This window comes from Coffea arabica, chromosome 5c (genome assembly GCF_036785885.1).
Source record: "Coffea arabica cultivar ET-39 chromosome 5c, Coffea Arabica ET-39 HiFi, whole genome shotgun sequence".
NCBI classification, from domain to species: domain Eukaryota; kingdom Viridiplantae; phylum Streptophyta; class Magnoliopsida; order Gentianales; family Rubiaceae; genus Coffea; species Coffea arabica.
In genome coordinates this window covers 34604020-34612598 of record NC_092319.1, presented here as the reverse complement: position 1 = coordinate 34612598, position 8579 = coordinate 34604020, and the positions used below count along the sequence as shown (strand labels likewise).

At 34.1% G+C, this 8579-nt stretch overlaps 1 long non-coding RNA gene across 1 annotated transcript; it reads left to right on the top strand.

The window, feature by feature from the left end:
• Positions 1-423: 423 nt before the first annotated feature.
• Positions 424-4282, top strand: LOC140007508 (uncharacterized). Its single transcript, XR_011814823.1, has 2 exons — positions 424-670; positions 4093-4282. It is a non-coding gene; the product is annotated as an uncharacterized lncRNA (long non-coding RNA).
• Positions 4283-8579: the final 4297 nt, after the last annotated feature.

Below are 8579 nucleotides of genomic sequence, written 5' to 3'. Positions count from 1 at the left end.
GAAATATATAAATATATTTATTTATAAATATTTATAAATATATTATAAATGCATAAATGTATATAAATATAATAATATAAAAATTGGAAATTATAATTTATACATATATACATTTATATGATATAGCTGTTAAGCAAAACAAGCAGCTCGAAAGCTCGTTAGAACTCAGCTCGATAAGGCTCGAGTTCGAAAAATACTCGTTTAGTTATCGAGCCGAGTAAGCTCGAACTCGCTTCTTTACCGAGTAGCTTGGTTGAGCTCGACAAAGAAGGGTATTTTTTGTCATTTTAATAGTCAACAAGTAGAAATTTGGACTAGGGTTGATAACTTGATATTGCATCATTTCATTCTTCATTTCCGCCTCTCCCTCTCTGCCGCACCCCGCAGCTAGCAACCCACAGCCGCATCCACAACCCCGCAGCCCCGCAACCCCGCAGCCTCACAACCACAGCCCCGCAACCCCACAACTCGCAGCCGCACCCACAGCCCCGCCGTACTCCACAGCAAGCCGTAGTCCACAGCCGCAACCCACAGCAACCTCTGCCTCCACCGCCGCCCACAGACTCAACCCACAGGCCACAGCCTCTGTTTTCTGCCATTAACAACCGGTCCACCGCCAGGCCAAAACCAGTCCAATTTGACTGGTTTCTCTAATCCTTCGTGATTTCTGGTAAGTCTTGTCTCTTTTCGTAGGTAAATTATACTTAATGACAAGAGTTCAGAACCTGCGGTGTTTCGGCCCCCAAATCTGGTTTTAGGTTTCATTGCTGCTTACGGTTCAAAAACTTAACATGTGATGTGAGAAGGACTTAAATGTCTGGTGACCGTCTTCTACTTGCAAGGCTTTTAAGGATTTTGCATAATTTCTGTAATTTCTGTAATTTGCATAATCAATAATGACCCGTAATTTCTGTTCTGTAGTAGTTAATTTTTTTAATTTTGTAATGTTTTTACATTCCAAAATGGATAGCTTATGCAATTTCAGAAAGAAGACTGTTGTCTTGGAAATCCAATTTAAGTTTGATACGTACAGACGTTATATGACACTTCAATTTTCTCTTTTTAATGTTTTTGACTGTATTAATTATGAAGAATCCAAAAATTTTGTCGTTCAAATGCCAAGTTGGGTAGCATCATGTTATATGGGACTGTTATGTTAGTGCTTCAAAGCTAAAGCTGCCAAATTTGGTTTCCAATTAAGAGTTTTCATCTTAGAGTTTAACCTCAACTCTGCAAAGCCTCTCCAAAGGGTGGTTCATTTTTTACTCACAAAGCCTTACAGGCTTAATTTGGACAGCATACTTCTCTTTTTTTTTTTTTTGCCCTTTCTTTAGTTTCTTTAGTTGTTTGCTACCCACTAAATCAATTAACTAATAATTTATTAGCGACTAAATTAGTTACTCTTAAACTACAACTAATAAATTTATACATTCAACTTTCTATATTATAATTGATACTAAATATGTAAAGAATGTAACCCCCTAAAGTATAAGTTCATCACACTTTAGTTCTTAATCTAATCAATCACCTACTAAATGAGTTATTCGTAATTTATCCACTCATGAAGATTACTTTTAAATATATCTTTTGCATTTTAAAATTGAGATTGGTTTCCCATGTGCCATTGAGAATTAGAAGAAACAAAGGATATATTATTGGCAAAATTTTTTTGCTAACATTGTTTGTTATCCGTTGCATAAATGGTACTTCAGGTTTTATTGCTAATTTGGATTCATGCATTTGTAGAAATGGTGAAAAGGAAATTGAAAATAGTTATTAAATATCATATGGACTTGACTGCATATATTCCTGCATATGTTCCTTTTGGACTTGACTCAAGTATATTTTTCCTTTTAAATAATAGGTATGTACAGTCCTCCATTTCATTTATACCAAGGATCGTCAACAAGTCCTATTATGGAGGTTGGAAATGAAGCTGTAAAACAAGAACTTGAGGTGGAGTCTAATGCTGATGAAATGAGCGAAGAAGAGCTGGACTTAGATCACTTAGATCAGCCGAATGAAGGAACAGAAATAGGGGAAAAAGGTTGCTGTTAAAGGAGCAAATCCGTTTGAAAAAAATAACGGAAAAAGAAGTCAACAATATGGGAGGATATGACAATAGTAAAACAGCCTGATGGAACATTGAAAGTGCGGTGCAATCACTGCAAAGAACTATTTGTCAAAAATCCATCTGGAGCTACTTCTCAACACAAGCGTCACCTCAAAAATTGCCTACAAAAGAGGCTGGCTGTTGGGGAGGAAAATCAAAAGAGGCAGCAAGTGTTATCCTTTACCGAAGGACCCTCGGATGGTATAACTTCTATAACTAATTTCTCTTATGATCATGCTAAAGTACGAGAGTTAGCAGCTCATATGGTTCTTGTACATGAGTATCCCTTCTCTATGTTGGATCATGTTGTTTTTAACAAGTTCATGAAAGCTGCATCTCCATTTTATAAAAAGATTAACAGGCTAACAGTAAAGGAAGATTGTGTGAGTGCTTACATGCTTGAAAAGAAAAGGCTGAGAAATATATTAAAAGGTGCCAATAGGGTTAGTATAACCACGGATTTGTGGAAATCTGGTCAAAAAATTCAATACATGGTTGTGACAGGGCATTTTGTTGATAGTGATTGGGTGTTGCAAAAACGAGTTCTAAATTTTTGTAATGTCCCACCTCCTCACACGGGGGTAATTATTGCCGATGCATTAAGTAAGTGTTTTCTTGAGTAGGGGATCGAAAATAAGGTTTCTACTATCACTGTGGACAATGCTCTTATAATGATGTATGCATTAGGAGACTTAAAGAGGATTTCTCTCTAAGAAAAAGGTTGAGCATTGGAGGAAAAATTTTTCATGTTAGGTGTTGTGCCCATATACTTAATTTGCTTGTTCAAGATGGGCTTAATCAAATTGTTGATGTGATTGATGTTGTTCGAGAGGGGATTAAATATTTGAAAAATTCAGAGTCTCGCCTCAATGAATTTGCCAAAATAAAAAAAACAGCTTCAATTGCCTTCTAAAAAGCTCATTTTGGACTGCCCAACTAGGTAGAACAGCACTTATTTGATGTTGGCTTCAGCTCTAGAGTTTAGGGATGTATTTCTCAGGTATGGGGACATTGATCCTGGGTTTCACTATGTCCCAAGTGAGTTTGAGTGGTTGAAAGTTGGAGAAGTATGTAAATTTTTGGGTATTTTTTATGAGATCACCAATATTATTTCTGGATCCGATTACCCAACGGCTAACCTTTTTCTTGTAGAGTTGTATAGGATTAAAGAGCTATTAAATGAAAAAGCTCTCGATTTTTCTGATCATATTAGGTTTATGGCTGAAAGTATGACACAAAAATTTGACAAGTATTGGGGTGAAAGCAATGTTTTGATGTCTTTGGGTGCTATTCTTGATCCGAGGTACAAAATGGTCCTTGTTAGTCATACTTTTCCAGTTATTTATGGAGAAGTTGCAGCCCCTAGGTACATTGATGAGATTAGATGCATTCTTTATGACCTCTATAATGAATATGTGGATGCTCACATCTCATCTCATAGTGAGGAACCACAAAGGGAAGTTGGAAAAAGAAAACATTCGGAAATTTCAAGTAAATCTACTCAAGGGGCTGCTAAAAAGCTTGGAGTTAATGTTCTAACTGGGAAAGAAAAATTTCAGATGATTGTTAGTGAAATTGATAAGGCTCCCCCTGAAAAATCAGATTTAGATGTCTATTTGGAAGAAGGCAGGTATGTTTGTGATGCAAATGCAAATCTTGATGTCTTGGGTTGGTGGAAAGGGGAAAGGTGGAGGTTTCCTATATTGTCAAGATTGGCAAGTGATGTACTCGCTATTCCAGTTACAACCGTGGCGTCCGAATCTACTTTCAGTGCTGGTGGTAGAATAATCGATGATAGACGTGCTTCTATGTCCGTTGAAACGGTGCAAATGCTTCTTTGTGGGAATGATTGGATCCGCAATCTTCATGGGTTAAAAAATAAGTCTCGTGTAAGTAAAATATATACTCTACTAGTTGTTTATTTTAGCAGCTCATTTTATCTTGCTAGGAGTTGTAACTTTCTTGTTTTCATTTTGTAGGAACCACTCGATGTTTCCGAATCATCTACAATTGAAGAAATTGATCTTCCGGACATTTGAAGGCTGTTTTCTGGAATATGTGATGCTGTTTCTTGTGATTTGTAAAGCTAGACTTGTGAAGCTATACTTTTTCTTGTGATTTCTGAAGTTGGACAATTTTTAAGCTATGTAGCAGTGTTTTTCATGGTTATTTGGCTGTAGTTTGTGCGTTTATTTGGCTGGACATAACCTGTTATGGTATTGGCTCTTATGAATGTTGTCTCGTATGGAATTAGACTGTAGTTTGTGTATTTGTTTTGTTTTATTCCTAGAGTTTGTGTTGTATGGATGTTATGGTCTTATTTGTCTTGGATGAAATGTGGTTAGAATTTGTGTATTGTTGAATGTGAATGGCATTGGTTGCCAATCCTAATATTTTTTGTTGATTTTGGATAGCCTAAATCTGGATATGCTGGAGTACAACTTCGTAATAACTGATTGTTCAATTGCGAAATCGAGCCTCAAAATCGAGTCTCGAGCTTCGAACTCGAGTCTAAAATCAAGCCTCGAGCTCGTCCGAGCCTGGCTCGTTTGTGATAAACGAGTCGAGTTCGAGCTCGAGTTCGAGTCACATTTCCATTTTTCGAGTCGAGTTCGAGTGCATATCATAGCTCGTCTGCGCTATCGAGCGAGCTCGAGCCTGGCTCGAATTCTTCACGAGTCGAGCTCGGCGCTCAGATACTCGGCTCGATTAACAGCACTAATGATATTCATTTATAATTTATACATTTATAATAATACACAGTTATACATTTATAAATATATTTATATTATGTATTATATATAATATAATATATTTGTAATACATTTATATATTTTTATATAAATATATTTATTTATAAATATATATTGTTATAAAAATATATAAATTATAAATTATAAAAATATTCGAAAATATGTTTTAAAAATACATCTAAAAATAATCCATAAAACATCTACAGTAAAAGTTTTTTATATAGTTTTTGAAAAATAATCCCAAAAATAACTAATCCAAACGGACTTGTATTTGAAAAACGAAATGCTACAGTGCTGTTTTTGAAAAACAACCCCAAAAACAGCTAATTCAAATGGATCCGAAATACCATTGGTTGATAGTCTGGTGGTCAATGCTCATTCTATGGAGGTAAAGAATTCAAATATTGAAATTCACCGTACTTAAAAGGTAAACATGAACAAATAGGCATAAGCATAAAATGTGGTAAAAGAGAAACATGCCTGATGTGACGTGTTAGAACTTTTTTTTTTTTTTTTTTAACAAAAACTTTCATTCAATCCAGAACAAGAATACAGCAACTACCGGGAAGAGCCCTAGGTACTACCGCCTATGCACGTCCTACCCGAACACGCCTAACCGATGGCACCCCAAGTTTATTTAAGCGGCACTCTCCCTGGGCTACCGAGGGGACATTAGGCTGCGTTTGATAAAACTAAACTTTGAAAATTGAAATTTAAAATCTAAAATCTGAATCCATTAAATTATCCAATTATTAAGTATTAAATTAAATAAGTTTGAGTATATATCACATTCAGTGATAAGTAAATACCTTATCACTTATTTTTGGGAGCAAATTTTGTTTAAAAAATTTAGTGCCACTTAATTAATTCAAATATTCAATTTTTGGTTATCAAACATGTTTGAACATATCATGATTTGAATCCATTAATTTTAAGTACTAAATTTGGATATTAAACAGTAAGTCGAAAATAAGTGAAGCACACAAACATGGTGTCTCCATGTACCCAAAATAAACTTCAACAAGTTAATTTATTTGAGGTTAAGCCAGTCATTTTAATCTAATAGTAATAGCTTCGTTCGTATTATTTGATGAGTAATTGCACATAATGGAGAATTTCAAAAGGTAGAGAAATTGTAAAGTTCACTAGGTCAGAGCATTTAAATATAAAACTATGCATGCATCTTCAGAATGCAAAGTCGAAATAGTTCCTAATTTTAATTTATTTATTTATTATTTTTTAACAAAAGAAGAAAAATAAAGGAAGAAAATAGGTTAATGCTAAAATTTAGAAATGTTGAAAGAAGTTTAAATTCTCACGGCACTTGCCCATCATTATTTTTTTTTGGTATTTTTATCCATCTCCTTCCTTTTCTCTTTCAATTTAATATCAACTCCAACATTTAATCCTAAATTTTAAGTTAAACGCTCTTTACCCTAAACTTTTCTATTTAGAGTCATGTTTGTACTTTACAACAATAAATTGTATGTGACATTTGCATTGCATCTCAATTTCCAATTTGGAGATATTTTACATTTTAAAGTGTTTTTTCTGTCCCACTGTTATTTTTTTTCATTTTACTCCACCATTAACATGTTTGATGTACCTGTTAAATACTAGTAATTGTAGTAGTGTTTTATAACAGCATCTAGTTTTAAGTTCTCATCATATTCTTTGTTGGATTATTGTCACATTTGAAGATATTATGCTAATTTGTGTCTATAATCTTTCTCAGCATTGCTCTTGTTTCCTCACTTCTAGAGGTATTTGCCTTGTTGCTCCCTCTATCTGTTTCCTTCTCCCTTTGGTTACATTGGTTGGAAACTAATTCCTCCTTGCTTGGCTCTTTTAAAACTACTTCCCCATTTAGCACTCCCCAGTAACTCCTTTTGGAAGGGGATCTGTAGCTATTACTTTCTTTTTGTGGGGATTCTTTCTTAGGGTTTGCTCTTATCCAATGTCAATATTGGTTCTCTTGCTGTCCACTCCCCACTGAAACTCTTGTTTTACAGCCTTTCTCACTATGTCCAATAACTACACTTGTGTAGTAGAAATTTGGGCATCTCTCATATTTAAACTTTATCCATCTCATGGAACCAATCACTTTGACAATAGTGCCCCTCAGTAGTGGCTGGAAAGTATCAACCAAGACTTGCACCTTCAAGTGCCTTCCTTCTTTACCTCCTGGTTGAGGAATAATAACCTCTCTCACCCCCTGAAACACTGAGTTGCCAATGTGGTGATGGTGAAATGCATCTGATAGAGTACGTCCAGGGAAAATGACTCAAGATTGACTCTAGGAGGAGTGGGTGGAGTTATGGAAGAGTACCCATTGGAGAGCTTGAACTTTGAAGAAAATATTTTCTTTCTTTAGTCTAAAACCATGGATTAACGAATGTTTTTCGATTTTACGCTTGAAATTATGCCCACATGAGAGAAGTGTGCTATTTTTAGTCAGAAAAATAAGCAAATACGAGTACTAGGACCAAATTGGCTCATAATTTATATGTTAGGGACTATTCTGACTGATTTAAAATGTTAGGCACCAAAAACAATTTTTGTGAAAATGTTAGGGTTCAATTTGGTAAATTTCCCTTTAAAGAATATTGAGCTCCCACCAATGGGGGGAAAAGGCTCTCAATGAGAGAGAGAAAAGCTCTATTTGTGAGATAGTTAAATTCATTTGATTGAAATAGTTGGATTTTCCATTTCATTTTTTAAATTTCTTCATATTTGTAAAAAGCACATAATTATGAAATTTATTTGTGATATTTGTATGAAAATATACAAATGAATGAGAGATCTTTTCTCCTTGTATGTTTCTCTGTTTTTTTTTTCAAATTATTTATTTTTTGACATTGATTTTTTTTACAATCTCAAATGGCTAATGAGAAATTTTGATCTATATAATAATTGGAAATGGAGTCTAAGGATAAGTAAATAATTTTTTATGTGCAATTTTTAATTGTAATTACCAACATTATTGAGATGTAATCAATTGGAGTGTTTTTATTTCTTTTAATTAGTGCCACATTGAAACACAATAATTCTAATTAAAAGACATGAGGGTGATTTAGGGATAACAAAAACTAGATAAAAAAGTGTAACGTTGTACTCTATGATATCTATAATGTTTTATATTATGCCACTCCTGTATCTTACATACTATGATCTCAGTAAGCTAAGGGTTTTATGATCTTAACTAAAAGTAGCATTTAACTTGGCATTTTAAGTGAATTTCGTCTTTTCCAATTATGGCAGCATACATACTTGCAAATATTACATAAAAGTTTAACTTCATGGCATACCTTATTTAAACTACACTTACTTTGATAAACGGCATAACACTACACACATTTCTAGGATTATACCCCAGTTGTAATATGCCCCTTAAAACAAATTTGATCAGAATTTTACTTTTATAACCCGCTGTGGGTAACTAAGTTAATCCATTTTATTCAAAGATTTTTGAACATATGCTTTCACTAAATTGTCTACCCACTTTATTTGTAATTTGTTGGGAGAAACTTAATTTTGTTGCTACCACATATGCAACAGAATGAAATCTTGATTAATCAATTTAATTTTCCTTTCACTGACCTCGTTTTGTCTCGTGTCACTGGTAAATTAATAAACGAAATAAATGCTATCGTTTTTATTGTTGGTAGCAAGATCAGCAAACGAAATAAATGGTTCAAACATGTGGGGCACAT